Below are 24,952 nucleotides of genomic sequence, written 5' to 3' on the forward strand. Positions count from 1 at the left end.
TTTAAATAATATATGTATTTTTTATTTAATTCTGAACAGCTCTGGCTTGTTCAAAATTAGCCCTGGCCCTCTGACTTTCCCTTCCAAAACAGCAACAAATAAAAAACAGATCAATGCAAACAGTCAACCTAAAAATGATGAAAAAAACCTCCATAGCGTACAGTATTGATGGTGTTTCTCCTACTGTTACAACATTTATTCACCACTTCTAATCTAGAAGTGTGAAATTCCATTAGCTGATGCCCAGGTAGAATGAAATGTAGCAAAGCACTGTTTATCTTAAGTTTACATTAGCAGTCTCTACTCTGCATATACCTGTCTATATTAGCAGTCATGTCTCCCTCAATACTCCCTGGGTTCTTGTTTTTCTGTCTGCACAAGCTGAAGCATTTTCCCACATCCTCTGTCTCCTCTTTGGCACTATCCTACACCAATGTATAGTAAAGGGTGGAAGATGTCTGCTCTGTTGGATCCCTTTCTTCTGTAATCCCTCTTCTAACTCCCTTTTATAGCATCAGATTTTTAGCCTTACGTTAAAGGTCATAGAAAAAAAAAATGTCCTCTCATTGCCCTTATTTGACTTCTAGTCCTAGGGTTTGCCTCCAATTTCAACAGAAAAAAGACTTTGACTAATTTATTGGGAGTGGCCAGTAGGGAAAGGGAGGGGATTGTCCCTCTCTACTCAGCCCTTGTGGGGCCCCCATCTGAAGTACTGTGTCCAGGCTCCTAGTACAGGAAGGACGTGGAGCTGTTGCAGCAGGTCCAGAGGAGGGTCCCTAAGATGATCAGAGGGCTGGAGCAGCTCTCCTATGAAGAAAGGTTGAGGGAACTGGGCTTGTTTGCTTGGAGAAGAGAAGGCCCTGGGGAGACCTCGTTGTGGCCTTCCAGTACTTGAAGGGAGCATATAAACAGGAGAGGGCATCAACTTTTTATGTGGTCTAATAGTGATAAGACAGGGTAATGGCTTTAAACTAAAGAAGAGGAAATTTAGGTTAGATGTTAGGCAGAAATTCTTTGCTTAAAGGGCTGTGAGGCCTTGGAACAGGCTGCCCAAAGAAACTATATATGCCCCATTCTGGAGGCATTCAAGTCTAGGTTGAGTAAGGCCCTGGGCAGCCTGAGCTGGTGGTTGGTAATGCCAAGCAGAGAGGCTGGAGCTGGATGATATTTAAAGTCCCTCCAAACTACCGTTCTATGATTCTATGATTAATGCAAACAAAGGAATACTATTTTAAAATATGCTCTTTGGTTAACTCTTTGAGACATAAAAATTTGCAACATACTTAGTCAAAGAATGACACTTCTCTTTGAATGTTTCCACAGAGCCTGCACCGGCACAGTCAGGCAGTCCTAGCTGACCAAGACCCTCTCTGGTAACTGTCTTCAAAGAACAAATGATTAACCTTTAATAACATACAGCATCCTTTACAAAGCTAGGGAAGTCCTATGAAGAACCATGTCCTACCGCCTGCCTCCTCCACCTGTGTTTGTCACCTGTAGGTACAGCCCCAGCTGTGCTCCCACAAACAGCTTAATTCCTGTGGTAGGGAGGGATGCAGCAGAGCTGCTGCTAGCAGAGCCCGGCAACAGTGGCTGGTGCAGTGCACTTGGATCTGACAGCAACCAATCTCAATCTGTAAAAAATACTTCACTGCCATAAGTTATTAGATTTGTAAAAGAAGCACCAGTTTTTATAGTAAGTATTGAGCAACTTCATGTTATGCTTTTACAGAACAGGCATGAAGCTTCTTTAAATCCTTATTCCCACTTCAGATGATATGTTTAATTTCTCAGTGCAAACATTGCTTACAGACAGTAACAATTCCATTCAGTAACAGATCTGAAAGTGATCTTTAAAGGATGGACAACTTCTATCTCATAAAGGAAGAAAAAAAAAAAAAAAAAAAGGAAGTCTCTTAATATAACAAATGGAAATGGACAAACAACTATAATTGAGTAATGAAAATATCTGATAAATATAAATGAAATCCCTTATGATCTAATACAAGTTTTGTATAGAAATTCCACAGTTCACTAACATCAGAACTAAAACTTTACACCTAACTGCATTTCTTACTAAACACATCCAGGTGCAAAGACTCAAAGCCAGGAACGCTGCAGGGTTCAGCTCACTTAACAGGACAGGGAAAACAAAAGCAGAAAAAGGACCAAAATCTTTCCTACAGTGACAGTCAAGATACCTCACATAAGTGCATGTGGACTGCTGGACAGATGAGCAGCTATTTGGAACAGGATAAAAATTTAACTATTTCCATTTTATTATGGAACACACAGAGTGGAAATATCACTAATGTATTATTTTCCATTATTTGCATGGTTTCATGCCTAATAATAAACTATTTGAGATTTTTTTTAAAAATCTATAGGTAAGAACACAAATTCCTCTCCAGTATAGGCTGTTCCAAGCACCAAATTTTTCTGAATTATCTTGATACTCAAGTTGTTTTTGTGAAGAAGAGGAAGATGCATTCAGTGAGGATTTGGAAGATTTCTTTATCTACATAGTGGAACAGAGAGGCTCCTATCCATCCTAATATGGAGGACCCTATAGCTCAGTAGGAAGTCCAAGAAGTTCCTGCACCTGCATTAGCTACATTCAGAAGCACTTAAACTTTAAAAAATGGTGATTCTTCTCTTCTGTTTCTGGGAGGTAGTCAAGGACTGAAGAAGTGCAAGAATCAGAAGCAGAAACAATCCAGCACCTGTATTGTACCTGACGGCACTGAAGTCTCATCTCTGTATTTGTACAGCTAAGGAACATTTTTTCAAAACACACAGAACTGAGAGATCCAGTCTGTACTGAAAAGTTTTTCCAGCGTAGTTGAATTTACTACAAGTCATAGCTTAAGCTAGCAAAATTTATTGTGCAGATGCAGCTATACTGACAGAAGAGTGCACTTTTAAAACCACTGATGCCACTGATGTAGATAAGCCCTGAGACTGGAGCCGGTCTGATGAATATCATAGGCTCTTAGTGCACGCAGGTGAAAGGATGAGACTACCCAGCACGGTGAAGGGGATCACACCACTTCGCTATCATTTCCGGATGTACTTGCCTTCTTGAGATGCCCTTATTCAGCTGAGAACAACAATTGTGCTGCTTCACTCCTCCTTGACCCCCCAAGTTTACAGGTTGACTCAAAGCATTCTCATCAGGATTCATGAACATACTGCCTTAGTGTACTGCAGGGAGCTGTAGGACAAGATCAGTGATAAAATACACGTGTGAGAGAATGAGAGGGAGTGAGAGTGAGTGTGCAAGTTAATTGGGGTTTACAAGGTGCAAGCATCCAGAAAGGAAAATATTTTTTTAAGGACAGATATCAGTATTTAGGGATCTTATTTTTAATATTGGGGGACGCCAGGAATAAAAGAAATCTTACTGCTCTGTCATGACAGATCTCCATATAAATGAATTTAAGAACCCTAAATCAAAGAATTTGCAAGTAGAGCAAAGGAGAAATTGCATTACTCATAAACACCAAGCACAGCTGGAACAGAGACAGACTTGTACAGAAAGCTCAAAACATTGTTAAGGAGAGTAGAGCAAAGTAGGTTAGGGAGCTCGGAATGGTGAGGAGACACATAGCTCTGTAGCCCGATTTTGTAAGAAACATCAGATCTTCACCGATGTGCAGAGCTAAACTCCCTAAAGCTTAAAAGATTAATTAAACATTACAGAGAGAGTGAAATACATGTGTATGCATAGAAAAAAAATGTGTATATATATATATATATATAAATGTTTTATATACATGTATGCATATATGTATACAAATAAAAAAACTATAAAGGACATGTTGCGATGAAAGCATTATTGGGGGTTGTGAATAAGATAAACATAGCTGTTGTCTTTCTTGAAGCAAAAATAGTGAAAAAAAAATATCACTGTATAGCTAACCTAAGACATCCAAGTTTGAGAAACATGTCTGTGATTCTCCTCCCTCATCCCTCCAACAACAGCATATTCCAAAAATACTTTAATGCTGATCATTTGCCTCTTCACAATAATAAGTTCTTTATGGTATAAAAATGACCAAAACAAAATAACCTGGGAGTACTGGAAGAAGAGGCAAGGATAAGCATTTTCTAATAATTACATAATTCAGTTTTCAAACAGTCTCTCCCTTGTCCTGAAAAATATGGGGAAATTGCCCCCATCCAAATGAACTCTGGGGGAAACTTTAAATTTAGGTGTCAAAGCAAATATTTAAATGTGCAAAGTGCCATTGTAGTGACCAGTTTTATATTGATTTACACTTGGAAGCCAGAAAAATATAAAACCAATTGCCTCCAATTTTCTTCTATTTGTTCCATCAAAATTTATTATGCAAATGAAAACAGCCTCACTAATTATAGCAAAATATTGCTAGTTGTATTCTTCCGTATCCACTAAACAGGGCTATGCTCCAGAATGCATGAAAGAGAAATCAGTAGCTTTCAGCAAGAATCAGATTTATCAGGAGCTGCTGCCTATCAGCGGGTCAACAACATTACTGAGAGGCTGCATCTTCTACATCCCATTCAAGGATTTAGTTACTGTTCAAAGCAGCAAGGCAACAACGACAAAAAAAACCTACTGGCTGGTTCATGACTAATGCAAAGGGCACTGGCTGTGTTATTGCCATTCAGTAGCAGGTACAATAAGGAGCTAACAAAGTAGTATCTTGCCTATCTACACCAGTCCTGAAAAGCTTGGTCATACTAGTGTGCATGCCTAGGACACAATGTAATATCATTTTCTTAGAAAGTAATCTCAGTCAGACTCAGTTTCTGAAAATCTTGTCCATAAAGTCGTAAAGCAGGGTGGCTTTGTCAAGTAAAACACACTTCTGATTCACAAACTAGAGTTGGAATAATCCCAAGAGCAAAAAGGAATGAATCCTCACAATGAACACTAGGCTCCCTGCAGTGAAGGGCAGAGAAAGATGGTGGCTTCCTGTCAATACATACCCACCCATTTTACTGCCAGCCTTATAACCTAGAAGAACACTAGAATCACAGAATTGTTTAATAATAATAAATGTATTATTAAAGAGGCTACATTACTACGAGCTATTAAACTGCTAATATGCTAACTGAACAACCAGCAAATTCTTATTTCCTTACCAACAGCATGCAAGCTTTTACTTCAACAAGACTTAGAGTGCAACAACGTGTGTCTTCTCATCTGCTTAGTTTGCAAGCGATAGCTTTTAAACACAAAGACAGAGCTCCAAAAGCTTTGGAAGATTTAAAAAAAAAAACTTGGACTCCTTACAACAGCAGATATTAGCTCTCTTACCACTTTCCACTACTTTTCCTTCACTCTCCGTACACAAAATTTTCAGTAGTGTGTAAGAGGCAGCAATGAAAAGAATGGTTGCTGCCAAACAAGCTCTCATTGGACCAGCAGTGTCTGACTGACGAGCAAACAGCCTTTGTCCCAGGACATTACTCATGACATTCATGGAAGACCACAGGGTAATTATTACACTCTGCATACAAGTGATCACTTTCCAAATTCTTAATAAACAACAGTAGCTTTTGAAACAAAAAGAGAGAATAAATTTTAGAAAATATAGCATTATATTTGATCTATTGAAACGGAAACATTTTAAATACTACTGTTAAAAGCTAGCTTCTTTAGGGAAATAGAAACAGTACATACTGAAGTAGACAAATCACTAAATAGCAAACATTTTATCTTCTACCGCATATCACTTACAATCAAAAGTCATAGTGCCTGTTTTTGTTTGAAGAACATTTAATTTCTATGGGAATCCATTTATTTGTTTTGATGGACAGATGATTTACATATGTAGTAATTATATTATATGGCATTAAAAAATCTGCTTTATTACTAACATCATAACTGATTTTAGGAGTCTACATGCTGAAACAGCAAATCCTTTTCAAAGAGCATTTTTGTTCCATTACTGCAGAAGACCTGTGATAATATTAAGCCTCTATTACAACACATTCTTAGATAAATAGGAAGAAAATATTCCTTCTCTATACTTTGGAATAAACAGCTCTCACCCCCACAGACTTTAAATATTCAAATTTCCAGAGTCAGTTTTGGGAAATGAATCCTTTGATGAGCTTCATAATCAGGCATTTTAACAACAAAAAACCACTCCCATAAACCTCTTCCTATAACCTGCTGTTGCGACTGTCGCTGGTGTTCATAAGCTTTCAGTACTGTGAATAATTCAGAATCTCATCTGTTCCTTTAAGCGTAAAGACAGTGTTGAGAGAAAAAGGTCACTTTTTCCCCCTCCAACCACTGACTTTTCCAATCCAGCACTGGTCCAATTGCATGATACACCTCGTGTTTGACATGCCTCCCCTGAAAGCTCCTTAGCAGCAGTTAGTCTGTTTAGTTTAGAGCACAAAAATAATGGGCACAGCGGAGTGACAAGTTTCAGTAGTTGTACACACAGTGCCAGCACTCATGTTTTCACGAGCTGTTTTTCTGATGCTTGATGTTTAAAAAGTCTGTGCTTAATCATAATATAGACAGATGTCAACACCTGCATTGTAGCCAGGCAATCTGGTACTGATGCATGGGAATGACATTATGTGGAATATACTCATGAAAAATAAAACCAACCAGCACGATCACCTGTTTTCCAAAGACTAACACTTGAGAACATTCTCCTTAAGCCTTTGTGAAAAGGCTGTAATTTCACTGCTGTTTCCTCTTTAATCTTATGATTTAAAAGTACAGTGGAAAACTGTCAGGATACTGTATATATACACAACATGCACATATTACAAGCAGTTTTACTTGAAAATGGTATCTATCAGAGATCAAGACAGATTTATAAAACATTTTTTATTACAGGGATTACTTACTGTTTACTTGAATCATCTTCTTCCTTCATTTACATTATAAGCCTTTTTTATAAGCCAATGAAGCTTATTTTAAACAAGGTCCTGCCTTATAATGAATACTTCATTATGTAAATAAAGATGACTAGTTAAAAGTTTTTGAGTTAATATCTGGAATTTTAGCAAAAATGCACCCAACCAAAGGCTCTTCCACTGAACCATAAGTTTGTGTCTAGACATGCAGGATACTGGAGTGTTCTTCGATAGTAAACAAACAAAACAAAACAAAACAAACAAAAAACCCACAAATATATAAATAATTAAATATATGTATAAAAATCTGCCAGATAATATAGCAAAGAGCAGCATTGAAGGTTTTTTGTTGTTGTTGTTGTTTCCTTGGTGGTTTTACAACCTATTAGTGAGAAAAAGTACTTAATTATTGTCTTCCTCTAGCTGAAATCAACTTGATGGTCAAGGCAGATGACCAACTAAGGGAAAATAAAAGATGATGCTTCTCTCTCTTTCTCAAAAAAAAAAAACACAAAACAACACGTTTAAGATCTAATAAGTCTTTGTTTGTTACTTGACATATTTCCTCCATTTCCTTCCTTCTCTACAAATAATTCCACATACATCACAAAATGTCAAGTTTGCTGCTGAAGGACTTTTCAATGTCTTCATTATTGAGATCAATGAACTTTTCTCTCAAACTTCTATCCTGGGAGGGTAACCTTTCTCCAAAATGTCCTTTACTCAGAACCACCCACACTCCCAAACACAGCTAAACATGAATGACTTCATAACAATAAAAAGAGCCAGTGTGCATTTACTCATCTGGTATATATTTAGTTTTAATATTTTATTGACAGAAAGCACTAGAAATAGGTATTTCTTATTCTGAGAACAGGTCAAAGCCTGTTTCTCATTTAAAAGCTCCCTAAACATCTCAATTCCATACAGAATGTCAGAAGCACACTACACAAAGCATCATGAAAGGTCATAAAATTCCCACTTCTCAAATATTGCTCGTCTGCAGTCTCCCATTATAAACATTTTACAGCCTGTGTAAAACTGAGTAATCTAGACAGTCACCGTGCCTTCCAAGTCCTTGATCATTTAGTAACACCATCTCTGTATCACTAAAAAAACCCACCAACATTAATATCATGTGCAGGTCTAGATTCTTCAAGTCCTAAAAAAATCTAATAAATCATCGGCTCTACGACAACAACATATTTTCGGGCGCTTGCTAAAAAGAGTAATTTCAGCATCTGTTTTTATGGCAGAATTTACATATCCTACAGATATCCTTAATGATAGAGCAATTTTTACAAACTTAGGGAAGGAATATTAATTAATTATTATTATTATTTTTTTTTTTTACTCTTCAGGCAACTAGGCTGCCTGTAGATACAAGAGAGACGGAGAACACAAGGGAGAACACACAGAACACTTCAAATGAGCAATTGTTCAGTTGCCCTCTTAGCAATTAAGAAAGCAGTCACTTCACTTGCAAATGGGAATAACGTGAGCTGCAGTCTCCAAACGACAGCTGAAGGCTTTTCTTAGCCACAAGATCTGTGCAAGTGCCAGTCATAGAAGCCAGCTTGCCTCTCCATGAAAAACACCTCCTCAAAAGCCACGAGGGAGCAGCACAGGTAGCATACAGGAGATGTATCTAGAATTCTTATTATAAAATTAGGATTTTATTGCAGTTGTGGTTTTTTGTTGTTGTTGTTGTTTGTTTTACAAATGAGAAAAAAAAGAAAAGAATAAGGTAAGCTCAATACAGACTATATTCAACAGAAAAATACACCAGCTCCCATTGAAATCAGTACTTCTAACTAAAAAGACGTAAGTAATTAACTGCTTAATCTCAGTATTTTGTATACCATAGTACCCAGTATTTTGTAAACCATAACAAGTAGTTTACATACAAAATCTGTATGATTTTTCGTTATTTTATTTGTTGGAAGAGAGTCAAGGTTTGGTTTTCTTCCCTTTCTAATGGTGGAGCATGGATGGAAACTAGGTATCAGAGCATAAAAAAATTACCTTCACGCCAATGAACTTTGTTCTTCTTAACCAGCAGGTTTTACAGCACTCTAACTGATACTGCACAGCTTAGAGCCCTGCCTGCCTGGACTGCTGCTATTAACACTAATAAGCTCTGCCCATAAGTATGACATTTTTTGGTGGACTTGGCTGCCACCAGTAATCTTTATGACAACACTGGCAAAGGAAGGCATGCAAAAATGAAGACCAAAAAAATTCAGTTGGTCTAATGACTGCTACCTACAATTCATTTATTGTATAATATCAGCCTCAGGTCAGTGAGCAACAATACAAATTATTGGAAGAAAAAATTCAACTAAACACTTTTAAAGATGTTAGAATACACACATAATAAACACATAAGACTTTACCAATTTTTTTTTTTATTAGTTTATAGTTTTTCACTTCTTAATTACTGCTGTTTGAAATAAGCATCTAGGAAATATGCACAACTTCAGCAGTATCAAATCAAAGGAAGCATCTCAGTTTTGACACTGACAAATGATGGAAAAACAGCCACAAGAGTCTTGTATCTGCTGTTTTTCTTAAGTTGTTGAGTGAACGTGCTGTCAATATGAAATCTTAAAAAGTGTTTGTATTTAAGTTGTCATTTGGCAGATTCCTGCTGTTCTCTCCTAGTACGTTCACACTTCTGTGTGAACAATAATGTGCTGAAAAATGGAGGAATTTCAACAAATTAACTGCTTGTCTCTTTTTTACTAAGATCATTAAACCTTATTGGTAGCAGTAAAAAATAAAAATAAAATAAAAAAAAAAATCATCCAGCAATTTTCATCAGAAGGAAGAAGAAAAAAGAGGGCACTACAGCCTGGGCTCAGGGGAAAACCAGCATCACAATAAAAATGGTAACAAATGGATTTTTGGAATGTGTAAACAACCATATGCTGTGATCCTGCAACCACCTGGATATATGCTTAATCTTAGTGTAGTGCAGAGGGTGATGTTTGGATCAAAGTCACACAGAAATTTCCAGGTCAATCTGTCTTTCTTGCTGAATGATTTACATTCTAGCCTCCCTATTTTAAATAAGCTTTGACAATTTACTTTCATGGAGCTAGTCAGAATCTCGGGATTCATGATGAGTAGGAAAGAAAAATCACTATTTGTAATATAATATATGGAAACTATCTTTAATTAGTGTATTTTTTTCTTTCATGGCTATTTACTTGCCTCCATAACCGTTCATAATCCACACGCAGCTGCACATCATACATTCAAAACAATTCTTGAACAGCATCATATGAAAACGTCCAAACCGCCTAAATCAAAGCCCTTAATATTTTCATATCTAGCTGCTCAAGTTCATGTGGTGCCTCTCAGGAGTTTCCCAAATACACTTGCACACAACAACAAAGTAAATCTAACAGACAATGCACATTGTGATTTATGACAAGATTTACCTTTAAAAAAAATTATAATACAAACAACTACATAAAGAAAGCATAATAGCAAGTTTAGTTAATGTAAAAAATACATGGCAATGAAGCTCAACTGGAGCATAAGGCTCTGAAACCCACATTAGAAAGTCATACAGAAAATAATCACAAATCATAATCTGCAGTGAAAAATCCAACATGTAAACTATGACTAGAAGCACACTCTTGGGAAACTTAAGCTATATAAATATTATAAAAATTTACCTTTGTGTGCCAAAGTGAGTCTTTCTCTCCAGTATTTGGGATCTTTATCAATTTGTGTACTTTCTTCACTGATTTTTCTCCTACTTGGAACCTGCAGAAGTCACTAGAGAAAGCAGAGGGTTTGCCTCTCTGTCTCATAGCAAGCCAAGGTGTGCAGGAAACTGTGAGACCCAGACAGCAAGGGGGCTGTGAGTGCACAGGTCTTCTCACACCATGTCTGTCCTCTTTTGCCTCGAGTGATGTGCTCAGTGCTGTCACTGAACTCAACTGGGGTGACCACAAGAATTCCAAGCCTACATTATAGACACTGAACATGATGGTCCCAGGGTTTTACAGAGTTAGCTAATGAGAAGGCAGAACATTCTTGCATCTCTGAACATCTGCAAGGCAAATTGCGCAGCCTAAGGTACATCTGAATGAGCCCATTTTGATCATAATCTGAAAAGAGTAACCCCCATGATTAACTAATGTGTGTCAGACTGAGAGAGAAGTCTGACTGGTTTTTAACAGCCCCTTGAGGAGCAGGCCAGCCAAGGCCCAAAGAACACTACACAGCCAGAAAGACGTATAGCTTGCCCTCTTCATTAAAAACGTGTTGCTGCTGTGGTCAACAAGACAACTGATGCTCACAAGAGCTTCCAAGAGAAGAGAAATGCCTCAGAGAAATACCATTTCTCCCTATACACAGAGCTATCTTAGAAAAGAAGGACCACAAACAGTAACAAAATAAGTGCAAGAGGCCATGTAGTTTTTGTCATTCCATGTTTTACAGATACCATCTTCTAACCACTCCAAACTGAAAAATAATCAAGTAAAAACACAGAGGACAACCAATGGCCAAGTCAGAACTCCTCTTGTTTTTTCACTGACCCACCGACGTGTGAGAAGTGTCCTGGAAATGTCCATCATGCAACTCAATCACGAACAAGAAGTTCAGCCCTTCAGTCTCAAAGTAGCTCTGTAGCTTTTCGTACTGAATCACAACGATCACAATCACAGTAAATTTTTAAAGAATGAAAGAAGCTGCTGGGAGATGTTACAAGCACCTTTTCTCTACCTGTCCACACACATGCTCAGAGATGTGTGCATGCTCCACTCATATAGTTGAGAATATTCAAGTGTCTGTATAATTTCTCATTTCTAGATGTTCTAAACTGCTCGATTATTTTATAAAATTTCTTTTAAGAAATAACGTAAGGATAAAGGAGACATTTATTAAAGCTCCTTGCAAGATAGACTCTTGAAGATTTAATTTAAGTAGTCAATGTTTTCTTTATGGAGAACAGTCTCACAGAGGTGTCCTAAAAACTGTGAGGTGAGATGAATAGCAAGGCAAAAAAATTAACCGAGTTGGTAGACATGACTACTTACCATCTCTCTCATGACAACTGAAAGGTACAGAGCATGGACGTGACTGGATGCACATAACAAAGATTGAGTTTAAATACTATAGCAACACTATGAATAGGAGTTAGAAAGGATTTGTTTTAGTTGTTAAAGTCAGGAAAAAAAAACAATTAATAACTGGAAAAAACAAAGTAACTTCTAGGTAAGTGAAGAACTTTTCACATACAGGGACTGTTCTGTTTACTGTGAAAAGCACACATACTTTAAATTTTAAAATAACATCTATATTCACCTACAAAATATTTCCATCTCCACATAAAATATTCAGCTTTTAACAACACTGCAATAACTGACTGATTCTTCTAATTAGGCTGGTTATTTTTGTTCAAATCTTGCATGCTTAAATAATATGCTGTCCTAAAGAAATCCCTTCCATATTATACCTTTTCATTTATGTGCAACTTCCAGAAAGGAGAGAATTTTTTACAAGGAATGTATTGATTCCAAGGTAGTAAGGGATGGTAGCTGTATGACCTCCATAGTTTTTCTTCCAAGAAAGGATCAAGTGATAAAGTAGTACTGTGATTTGTAAAGGTCACAGTCTGGCAGATCAAATCAATCTTAATTTTGAGAATGGTATACAAATAAAACAATTTTTATGAGCTAGATCATATGGATGCACAGTGTTAAGGAGATAATCATAACCAAAGCGTCAATTAAGATGTTTTGATGAATTCATTATTAATTTCCATATCTAAGGCAGAAAAAAAAGACAGTTGTTGAGAACTATTTGCAGCAACATTAACTTTCTGCTTGGATGCTTTGTCTCCTCATCAATCCCAGCTGCAATTTCCCCTGTCCCTTCCCATGTTGTATTATTTTTACTACTAGTAGAGAAATTGCATGTATTACCTTAAACACACAATCAAAAAAAAAAACCAAAAAAACTTGCATTTGGATTTGATTTATTTAATAATATCTGTGAAATATATTTTGAACTTGAGGAACACCTTTTCAAACTAAGTCTGTGACCTTACAAGAGAAATTTATCACAAGATCATGAAGGACAGAGCCATGGTCTATCTCATTATGTCTGCCAAATATATTTCAAGCTGAAATGTGAGAGAAATAGACAAACAAAAGACTATGGCTTAAGAAAAAATACATGACTTCTGTCCCTATGCAAAGAGTCATTCTTCTATCTTAAGAGCTAAGTCGAATTTTGCCAACTTGAAAATGCCAGTTCTACTTTCTTCATTGTGCAAATTCTCAGAACAACGCACACGCAAAGCAACACTTCCTCAAGAGAGATCTACTGTGCATGAACAATCGAGCAAAATGTTACAGCATTTTTTTAAGCAAACAAAACACCAGCAGGCTACGACACAGATGCCAGAAATAAGATTTCCCAAGTTTATGGATTGCTGCATTAGATTGATAAAATGCTTTCTGATTTTTCTGTTCCTTATTAGTAAATAAGTTTACCTCACTTGAAATATTTGCTACATTAATATTTTGTATGAAGCTAACTGAAGAGTCTGCCATTCCCTGCTGAATGGAGGCTTCCAACTAGTATGGTGGTAAGTGTAGAGAAAAGCAAAAATGACTACTGATGACATAGCAAAAACTAGGGAAATATTTATCATCTATACCCTTTTATTAGAGTGTTGTATTTTTCCAGAAAAAAAAAATGCAAGAATTAAAAGAAATTATCTCCTTATTAACATAAAATATTTGGCGTTGATCTTGCCCATGAGAAGGCTTGAGAAACGCCTCTTTCACTGAAGACTCAAAAATACTGGGATTATTGCCACTCTCTTCTAACACCTTCCTGTTCTGACTGGAGAGGTTTCACCCTCCCTCACTACAGACCCCAGATGTGGATGTTCCCCCTCTGACTTCTGCCAGTGCTGTCACAACCATTTAGCACTTTGAGCTCTGTGCATGTGACGGACACTGCCATGCCTTCAGCTAACAGGGCTGCAAGTAACACCTGCCAAATCCTGAGCTTTTCAAAGCACAGCTGCTGACACTTTCATGGTGAGACCATTCACTAGACCATCTTCCAGTAGACAGGCACACATACAATGTACACAGCTGCTTGTCATAGGAAAATCTCTCTCACACATAGTAGAAAGTGGAGGACAACAACAGCAGCTACTCTAGAGCTGAGAAGACTGTTTACACGTTTGGTGACAAAGCGCTGGCAAGTGTCAAAGGTTAGTACTGGCAGCCTTGCCATCTGCCAGCCAGGAGCTGGGTGAAGCTGCTTCCAGGACAAAGGAGTTGGGCAAGAGCTACACAAACAGCCAGGGCCGCCAAGCATGCAACACTGCATCTGAAGTGCCACAGCAAGGAGGAGCTACCTGAATGTATAATATGTGCTTCCTTGATTGTCAGAGCAAATATCTCTGAGAAAGCAAAAGAACTAGAATGAGGAGAGAGGGACTGTCTTGTTATTTTTTTTTTTTCCTCATTCTAGCCAGTATCTGGTTCAGCCCGCCTCTGCAACAGAACAATGATATTTTTGATAGCAAAATCCCTTCCTGCCACTGAAAAGTGTCAGCACTGCTACCAACAAGAAGACTGGCTGTTCCCACCAAAAACAAATGCATTTAAGAATACCAATGAGCTCTTGTGCAGGTACAGTCACACTGCCAATGAGAAGCAAGTCCTTTCCTCAAGGCATTACAGGTGCATCCACTTTCCTTCCAACAGAAATGGATCATAATGCTTGAGCTGCCAGTTTCCTCACAGAAAAGCTCTATACTTCTTAGTGCTAATGGCCAAAGCATGTCTGCCTTCTCACATCAAACATGGAGGGAGAATGGCACAGACATATATGAAAATAGCTCTGCACATCTTAAAATTCCAAATTGACTGGGATGCATCAAATTTGAAATACAATTTTCATTCAAACTGTAGTTTTGAAATGACTCTAGAACTGACAGCAAACTACAGATGTCCATTCTAAAACCAAACATTCAATACCATACTTCATGAGATCAAGATGCTCTGCTTTCACTCACCACCACCAGCAGTGGTCAGCAGCAGAGACATGTATAAGGCATTGTAGAGCTCAAGTGTCCAGTGTTGCTTTTAAAGCAAAAGCTCAAAAGACTGCAGTATTAACTGCAAATACAGAACCACTCCTTCTGCTGTAATCTGAATTTCTCATGTTCTGGAGATGACACTCTGCCTGATATTTCCCAGGTTTCCCTAAAGTCTTCCTCAGGCTTCAGCAGCTAACCAAAATGCACCGTAAACCAGCCTGAGACACACGCGGTGTTGAACAATGTGAAGCATCACATGATTACTTCCAGTATGTGAAACGCACACCCAGCTGCAACAATTTTAAACCACCTTTTGCAGCTGTGTCAATATATGTGAACTAAAATTCCAATTTACAATAAGAAATCATCTTAGCCATAAATTTAACTTAACATGTTATTCGTACAAGTCACTATTATAATTCATGTTAACAAAAACAGTAACTGTAAGCCTACAGTGACGGAGGCATCACAAGTTAATACTCAAATCATGGCTCAAGTTTTTGATTTCCCACTATTGTTCTAAAAGTAGCTCGTAAGGGTGCTTTATTACTCTGAGTCTTGCCTTTATTTCTCAGTGTTAAAGAAAATGTTGGCAAAGCATCACAGAATATCTGCTATAGATACTTGAACTTTTTTTTCTGTTTAAAACAAGAATATCTATTCTGCAAGTAGAAAGAATAATCCGAACAATAACTTTTCCTCTAAATTACTTGCATGCAGTAGATACTAAATTTAATCTGGGAAAAAAAAAAAAGTACTCTACATATTCCTAAAATATAGAACACTGTACGTGGTAGACAAAACATTAATGCTGAAAAATATTTAACTAAAAAGGAATTTTTTAACTTTCAAATAAAACAGGAGATTTAAAGGTCTCTCAAAGGCCTTTAGGGCAAGTCTGCCTGCTCTATTTGAAAATCTGCTATTATTTTGCAATGGTTTGGACAGAACTCACTTTAAAGCATAATTCTTTTCAGAGCTTCTCTCTGCTCAGTCACTACAATCTAACTGAATTTGTCACAACATGCAAACACTATTGCTTGGTATCAACTGATTTACCTTTGCTCATGTGTGAATGAAAGAAGCACAACTGTCCAAATACTACAGCCTTTTAGAACTGATTGCTTCGTCTCACGTTCTGCAGCTACCACCATCAACAACTTCTTAATGGACAATTGGTCTGCATTCAAAATCTCCAAAATACTTCAACACCTAACATTAAAACAACATAAAACCCACAAATATCTCACACGAGTAATTTTTAGTAATTACTAATTAATTTTAAAAGTAAAAAATTACTTAAATAGAGTAATCTGAGGATGTATGTACTCCAGCTAGTCTGAAGCACAAGAGCATGAGATCTGCCATCAACATTCAGGTCTACAAATAGCATGTGGGAACATGGATTGGAGTTGTTCCCCGTCCTCTTGCAGTTTGTTCGTATGCTTCTACTGCATGGGGCAAGATCTTGTGTCCACAAGCAGCACCGGCCTCTGACTCCCACAAGTCTCACCCAAGTACCAAAAAAAAAAAAAATGAAGACCTTCTTGGTCATACGGAGCATTTCTTCAGATGTCTCTTAAATCAGTTAACAAGCCAAGGTTTTCAGCATTGCAGTCTGTACAGCAGGAATACCCTGTACAGCAAACACAATACACCAGAGTTTTTTTCTGCTATTCTCAAGAACTTAAAGAACAGCGTGGGTATCATGGGTATCACCTACCAATCACAATAAGTGCATCTGTATTTTGAAGTAAATATAAAGCACAAATGAAAATTGTGAGAACAAGTATTAAAAAAAAAAGTGCCTTTAAAAGCAAGTTTTAAGGAAGTTACATGGATAAACAAGATGATACTGTAGCTGGAAACAAATTATCTGAAAATTATCATGGCAATAAAATACGCTTAACTTACATAAATAAGACCTGTGCTAAAATTGAAGGAAAAAGTTGAAAGAAGAATGATGAGTCACCATCCTTAGATTTTGAACAAGAGGATGATTTTCCATTGATCCCTGAAATTAATTGGAACCAGTAGTTATAGGGCACTCAGAAAAGAAATGAATGCTCCTTTCACACGCAGCAAATACAGAAGGAATGTAGAGAAATGAATCTGTTGAGAGAGGAAGCATAGGCCACAAGACAGCAAAAAATGCCAATGTTATATATAGCAAATGAGATCTGCAGGTAGAGGAAAGGTATCACTTGAGAAGTTCAGGATCAAATATGGTACCGAGGTTATTCACAGAAAGCCTAAGTACTGACAATACAAGCAGAACAGTTGATTTGTCCCCAGGAGAAACACATCCACATGAAGTATTTAAAGGGAAAGTCAATGCAGGCAGGCAGAGAGAACAGAGAGTCATTAGAGGTGTCAGGAAACACGTACAGCTGCGAATCACAGGCACATAACTGTCAGTTAGCAATGTAGTTTATGCATGGTGTATAGAAAGGAGCAGGTGGCCAAGAAGTGACCCTGGCGAGAAGGACTCGGGAGAGCAGGGGGTCTTGGCACATAAGGAGTGAACAAATACACACCTTATTGTTAAGAGATGTGTAGAAAAATGTCCACAATAAAAGACAGGGCAGGCAGCTATGATGAGAGATATAGAAAAGCAGGGGCTGTGGTAGGAGGAGAAAAAGAAAGAAGTAATGCCTGCATACAAATATTGTACAGAGCTTTCCAATGCAGTACATACTATCAAGAGCTAGGTCAATCTCAAATATAATTTCTTAATAAGTTATTTGTGAAGAGACTATGAGCAAGGTCTAAAGCTGCCTATCTTCTCTTTTCACTGCCAGAATGTTCCTTAGCTGGAGGATTTTATATCAAACCTTTTATAGATATGACATTTAAAACTTTTATTAAGTGAACAACCCAAGACAACCCTTACAATGCAAAGCAGCAGGTAGGCAAGCTTGTGGTAGGCATTGGGTACGCTTACCCATTTATTTAAATTATCTAACTAGATAGAATTGTAAAGTGAAAATATCACTTGTCAGCACACGTCAGCTATAATTGGTGCTGTACATTTAACGAATAAGCCAAAATTTAAGACTGTGTAGTAAGTGTCTGACTAACAACGTGGCTTATACCAAACTTCCTTCAGTAGCAAGCTGAAGGCTCAAATCCCTTCGCTTCTCTCAAAAATAAGGATTTAACAGAATATGCTTATTAAAGAAAACTAAACTGGTGTTATTGAAAACATGAGAAAAATGACTAAGAAGAAAACAGAACAATACTAACAACTTGCGAGACAGTTACTTAAAACAACTAGACTGTTTTGCTGAGAAACAGATCTTGATGGCAAATTTTTCTATTTTCTCCTCTCTACACTATTCAGATAATAATGGTTATACATTGAGATGCTTAACACCAAAACCTGAAGAACAGATCCAAGTTCCAACCTTCATAAAATGCACAGAACATCTATTTATGGCATATACATTTAGTAAGTCCCTCATGTAGGCTGGAAGTGAAAATGGGACAGTCCTCTCCAATCTCACAGTTTTTAAATGAATCAAGCACAGGCCATCGTAACAAGCAGTCCTGTAATTCTGAAATCCCAAACCTATTTTCCAAAACATTGCTTTCCAAATCAATTAAGAAATTGGAACATCAGAATCTGCCATTTTATTACTAAGAAAATGGGGAAGATAAAGAGTAAATGAATATTTACAAGTTCTAAATCCCAGTGATGCATCATATGCACATTGTTACAGACCACATAAAAACATAACAACCTAATATGATTATGTCTACGTGTTCTATAAGGACATGCAGAGGATACATCTTTGTGATTTAAATCATTTTATATTCTATTGAAGCAGCTCTACAACTTTAAAAGCTGCTGCAATTTTGCATGTCTTCTGTCTTTAACACCAACCAACACATTCCGCTGAATATTCACACACCGAAAATCCCAGCAGACCTCATAGGGAGGTGTCTCTTCCTGTGGCATGGTGTTGGAACTAGGTGGTCTTTAAGGTTCATAGAATCATAATCAGAAGTACTCTGAAGCACAGAGGAAGGACAAACATTTCCCTTGATAGTGTGGACAAGAGAGTCTTGAGGGGAATTTTGCAAGGGCTGTGCATTCAGCATGTTGATTTACGAGAAGAATCTCATCCACTGAATTTCTTAGGGAAGGACTAAGAGAAGAGTCATGTAGGAGTTGACCTTGCATGATGGCCTTCTTGAGAAAAAAGTTAAAAAAAAAAACCAAACAAACAACAACTGATAATCTTTTACCTCAGTCCTGTTCTCTGCACTGGCTTTATTTTATGGCACAGAATGAGCTCCCAATTTCAGCAGTGCCATGATGTGCCACTTATACTGACATAAATCATACAAACACAATTGGTTCCTTCCAACCCAAACCATTCTGTGTCCCTATGAAGCAGGACAAATCACTTTGCTAGTATTTGAAAAGTATCAGTGAAACACGAGTGAAAACCTTGCAACAAAGCAAAGATTTCTTTTGTAAAATAGTTTCAATTCATCTGATCTTGAGAAATCAAAGGAGTAGCTCAATTATTAGCATTGCCTTAATTCTCAAAGCAAGATGAAGAAAGATCAGTCTGTAAGAAATTTGGTAAATCATATGCATATCAGTTTATGTATTGCTAGTGGTAAGCAAACCTGCCCTACCCACTGTAAGTGCACGCATATTTCGAATACTTCAAATTTGAAAAAAAGAGTTCTGTGCAACAGGATACATCCAGCATCTTCCCTCTGATTTCATTTACACCAGTGCTGATTGAGATTCTTGCTGATTAAGATATCTGCATAAAGCATATAGCATTGCTCTCAATATACAACTCTCCAGTCTTCTTTTGGGCATGCTAATACGTATCTCTTAAGAATGACTGCCCTGTTTTGCAGAGCTTGCTGACACTGGGGTGGGGGGCTCCCAGCCACCAAGACACTGAAAAGCTTCCTCTTCCATGAACAGGCTCTGGCTGGGGAAACCTGGAGGTAACGCAGACACCTTCCAGTCAAACCAGGGGAGTCAACGGCCTTTGTGCAGTCCCACTGCTAACCAGATGACCTGCCCAGACGGTGTGCTCTCAAGCACTGCAAGCCTTCAGGGCAAGTGATCTGGAGCACTTCTGAAGAAAAAGCGGGGCTAAAACCCTGCTCCTCTGTGGCAGCCCAGTGGCTATGGGGCTGGAGGCAAGCAGGAGTCAGCTTAGCACAGCTCTAGCCAGCAAAGGGCTTAACTTTACTCAAGCAGTGCAGAATGTGGAGTAGGTGAATTAGCAGAGAACTATAGGTGTTGAGCTACACATACACACATTTCAAATGCTGAGTAGGAGGAGTTCAACTTAGGGAACTGAAGCTGAAACTCATTAATTTCTATCCATCCCAGTAAAAGCATGCACACATGCATCAGTGTGGTATGGAAAGCCAAAGTGAGTTGCCTGAAATACAGCTCATCTTTCACTTTACAATGCTGTTTGCAGAAGAAAAGCAACCGTACTGCAGTCCTGAAAGCTTTAACTGAAAATCCTTTTGAATGGCCAGAGACATTTCACAGGTATTTGTATTATTTTAGCTCATTTGGTGTTTGTTTTTAATGTAAAGCTTCCTGTCAAAACAAAGTGGTAAGCTGATAATAACATGATTCTGTTCCAGTATCACAGAGTTATGTCGGCTGTAGGCTGGCACCCTTCACAGGTCTCAGCTATTCAGAGGGAGGCTAACTGATTTGAAAAATAAATATGTTAGCAAGAAACAAGCAACCACAGGGAAATAAAACAGACTAAAAGGAAGACAGCATTTCCTAAGGAATGAGAACAATCTGTAGGGATTCTTGTTCAATAACTGCATGTGCCAGAATGCACACAATTAATTATTGTCCAAATGTTGTCCAAGTAACATATTCAGAGACCCCAAATAATAAACATTACTACCTGGCATTTCAGACACAGTTGCTGAAGTATGCTGACTGTAAGCATAAATGTTCGTATTATGAAATGGGGAGACGGTCTGTTTCACCAGAAACATAACAGTCTGACATCTGTTAACAATTGTGCTGATTTAATTCTAACGAGAGTAAATGGAGACAGATTTGCAAAAATCTGTCTCTCAGAAGAATGTATGTATGCCTTTAAAATATTTTATTTTATATACATAATGCTATGGCACCAAAAGGAACAAGGATATATTTTACTACATCGTACCTCTCTGACATTCATGCACGGCTTTTGGGCTAGTAACCAGAAACTACAGCTGCAGAGGCAGCACTTCAGGATTTTAGCCACAGCAGCCATCAAACTAATTCAAATTGAACTTACTTTTAAGATATTCTAAAATTCCATTACGTTCATTACTAAGACGTCTGCTCACAAGCAGAGTGGTCACAAGACAAGCAGAGTAAAGGTAAGTTATACTCGTTCTTCACGTGCTTCTAGTCCACATCCTGCTGCCAACACACACTGCTGGCAAGAAACAAGCAGAGGCTTAACTGTCCTGGACACAGAACAACAAGGGACACATGATGCAGCCAGCCCCATCACCAGATGCCCTATAGACTACGGTAGATATCAGAAACCTAATCTCATGAACGTTTAAACATAGGTGTAAGTCTTGGTGCTTTTCTTCTCCGTTAAGTTCCTTCCACAACACAACAGTGTGGTCAAATATACAGTGACCTGGTCTCCATCCACTTGTTATGCAGCACCAGCTCAGCAGTGCTGTGAGTTCATTACAACCCTTCTAAGCACAAGCACAGGTTAAGATCAGGGTGTAACACCAAAGCACTAGGCTACTTTTTACTTTGATTATTTCATTCTGAAACTGATTTATATAGACTAACAAAGATAACCTGAATTTCTTCTTTACGGTCACCTGAATTTCTTCTTTACAGTCAGAACCCCAAATACTATCTCATTTAAAGCTAATGCCTGCTTATTATCTGAGGATTACTATGTTTTTGTTATAAAGTAAAATTATACATTTCTAATATTTCATAGACTGTATAAACTGAGTAGCATCAGATGAAGAGATAAAGAGCATTAAAAGTAAGTCCTTTTACCAAATTTGTTTACAGACTATTTATAAAAACCAGATTGAATTGCATTTTTCCTTGTTTGGGAACACTGATTTCAACCAAGATGTTCCAACGCTACATGTTGAAGGTCAGGCATTAAATATTAAATTTCCCCAACTTGGTAATGTCTTAAAACAAAGGCATGGACAGCGTCAGCAGCTTTTAAAATAAAGAATAATTAAAAAACAAGATTCTCCTCCCTGCACAAACTGCTGTGTTAGCACACTGCAAAAGTAGTGAGCATGCTGCAGAAGTATTGAGCATTTAGGGGATCTGATTAATATCTAAAGGGAGGTGGGGAAGCAAAAGGATGAGGCCAGGCTCTTCACGGGGCTGTACAGCAATAGGACAAGGAGTAATGACCTAAAACTTGAACACAGGAAGTTCCGTACTAACATGCAGAATAACTTCTTTATGATAAGGCTGACAAAGCACTGGATTAGGCTGCCCAGAGAGGTTGTGGAGTATCCTTCTACAGAGATATTCAAGGCCCATCTGGATGCCTGCCTACCTATGTGACCTATTGTAGGGAACATGCTTTAGCAGGGAGGTTGGACTCGTTGATCTCTTGAGGTCCCTTCCAGCCCCTGCCATTCTGTGGTATTAGCATGTTCGACTTCAAGCAGAGAGAAAAACATATATAGTCAAGAAAATGTAAAGTAAGTTCAGCTGCACGCACTGTAATGCACTTCCTCTGAAGCTTATACTCGGGAACACAAAACACAAATTAATCGTCACATTTAAGCAATCATCTCCTATCAGAATGATCAAAAACCTAATTCACTCAAGAGGTACAGTATATGGGTTTCCAGATCCCCCTCTAACTTCCCCACGGCAGTGTAACTGATCTAAACTAACACAGGTGCTCATTTTATTGAAGTGGGAGGAAAAAAGAGCAGGGTTTATTTATTATGCTTTAATTGTTTTTAAACAAATGGAAGAAGTGTGATAGTGGCTGCAAGGGACAGATTGGAAGTACACGATATTTCAGTGGGTGTTTTACAGTTTGGAATAGTCATTCAGGTGGGTATTCTGTTTTGTAAATATAACTATTCCACACCTTCCTGCACCCCGAAAACTGATAGAACAAATAGACACCATTTGGTTTTTTGGAAACAGCTTTTCACAGGACAGGGAGGGAACAAAGTGGATGAGTGATTTTTGGAGTGCCAGCTCCTGGAATAGGATTTGCTTTTTGTGGCCCCGAGCAAGCCACCTCCTCCTGTCTCACTGCCACCTACACCATGAACACCAAAGCTCCTTTTTTAACACAAATATAGCAGCATATCAAAGCGTGGCATTTAGATGCGGGGGAGGGAAGGCAATGGAGTGCAGTGGTAGGTGAGGGAAAGAACAATAACAGTTTTATAACAATTTTTCCCTACATTCTTGTGGATCTATTGCAGCAGAAACTTTAAAGAAAAAAAATTTTTCTGGGACTTTTTTGTACAATGCCAATCCTTTACCTCTCCCTTAGTGATTTTTTTTTTTTGTAATAAATAAACAAATACATGCACACATACACGCTGTGTACTCTCTCATTCTCCAGCTATAAATATGCAAATTCCTTTAAAATACCAGACCCTAATTTTCAGAAGTAACTAGAAGTGCATAATATAACAAAAGACCACGTCTTTTTGTAACTAAAAAAATACATCTCCTGGAGATACAAACTACATTCGCTCTTATAATTTTTGTATTTTCTTCCTGTCCCTTTATACATAGGAGTCTCATAGTGTTATAATAACACTGATACAGTAGCTGGAGCTTTTTGACAAAGGAACAGAATACAGTGGATAACTTCTATTCCAAAAGTAAGGAAATGACTTATTATAAATTGAATTGGGCACTTGAACATTGTCATATGTAAAGCAGTAAATAGCTATTTATGTATTTATTTATAAGTGCTGAAAAAAGAGACAGCAAGCTTTTGCTTAAAAAAGAAGAAAAAAAAAACAATCCTAATTCTCCTCTGTTTTCACTGCTGTAACTGTCCTCATGAAGCAAGGATTTGCAAGCCAGCACAACTTTTTATACATCTTCATCTCTGTTGACAAGCTAAAGCATGCCCATTGAATGGAAAACAGCATGGAAACAGGTTGCCTTTTCTAGAAGCTAAAGTAAAAGCAAAAAATTCCTAAATACCAAAACAAATTTTATATATATTGGCTAGTACAAGGTTAAGAGACAAAAAATTTGTTGCTATGAAATCCGCTTCCCTAAACAGCAGCCTATTTCTGCCAAAAAACACAGATCTACTTGTTCTAATGCTGAAATACAGCTGAACCTCCACGCTTGGGAGACCTCTAGCAGCAAACATGCAGGTACCTGACCACTGCTCCCCGAACTGGCCAGATGTATGCCCAAAAGGGAGGCCACAGAGCAGCGCTGCTTTCCAGGACCCTGTGCTCCATTGGCTCATAAAGCCATCTGCAGGACAACACACTTCTGGGAAAACACATTACAAGTTCTGAAAGAGTAAATTAAGAGGTTCCATAGATTTCTTAAATTCCTTCACTCTTTTCTGGCTAGATAAATATAGAGAGCTTGCTATGACAGCCTGTGGTTAGTTTGTTATCAAAATATGGAGGATCAATTCTTCAATGTGATCAATGCTCATATCACCTTGCATGTTAAGTTAATTGCTAACAAAGCTGCAGCACATTCCTTGAAGCATTTCTGAGGAATAACTTAAGTATTTGCTACCTAACACGAACAAATCTTCAGTTTGTGAATTTTAAGTACTGCAGATGGAAGTATTACAGGGGTCTGTGAGTGACTTATATGAGGTGTGTCAATAGGGTAAAAGTAGAATTAAATGCGTGGCCATGAAAGCACAAAGGCATTATTTAGATACACATACAAAATGCATAATTCTTTTTTCTCACCCAACAAGAGAACCATTAAAAACACAAAAGTCACATACAAAAAAGTGAGCTTTT

At 37.8% G+C, this 24,952-nt stretch overlaps 1 protein-coding gene across 1 annotated transcript in view; it reads right to left on the minus strand.

Annotated features, from left to right (window-relative positions):
* Positions 1–24,952, minus strand: part of LOC104910691 (teneurin-3-like) — an 80,551-nt gene that overhangs the window by 22,275 nt on the left and 33,324 nt on the right. The gene's annotated exons all lie outside the window — the stretch shown is intronic.

This window comes from Meleagris gallopavo, chromosome 4 (assembly GCF_000146605.3).
Source record: "Meleagris gallopavo isolate NT-WF06-2002-E0010 breed Aviagen turkey brand Nicholas breeding stock chromosome 4, Turkey_5.1, whole genome shotgun sequence".
Lineage (NCBI taxonomy): Eukaryota > Metazoa > Chordata > Aves > Galliformes > Phasianidae > Meleagris > Meleagris gallopavo.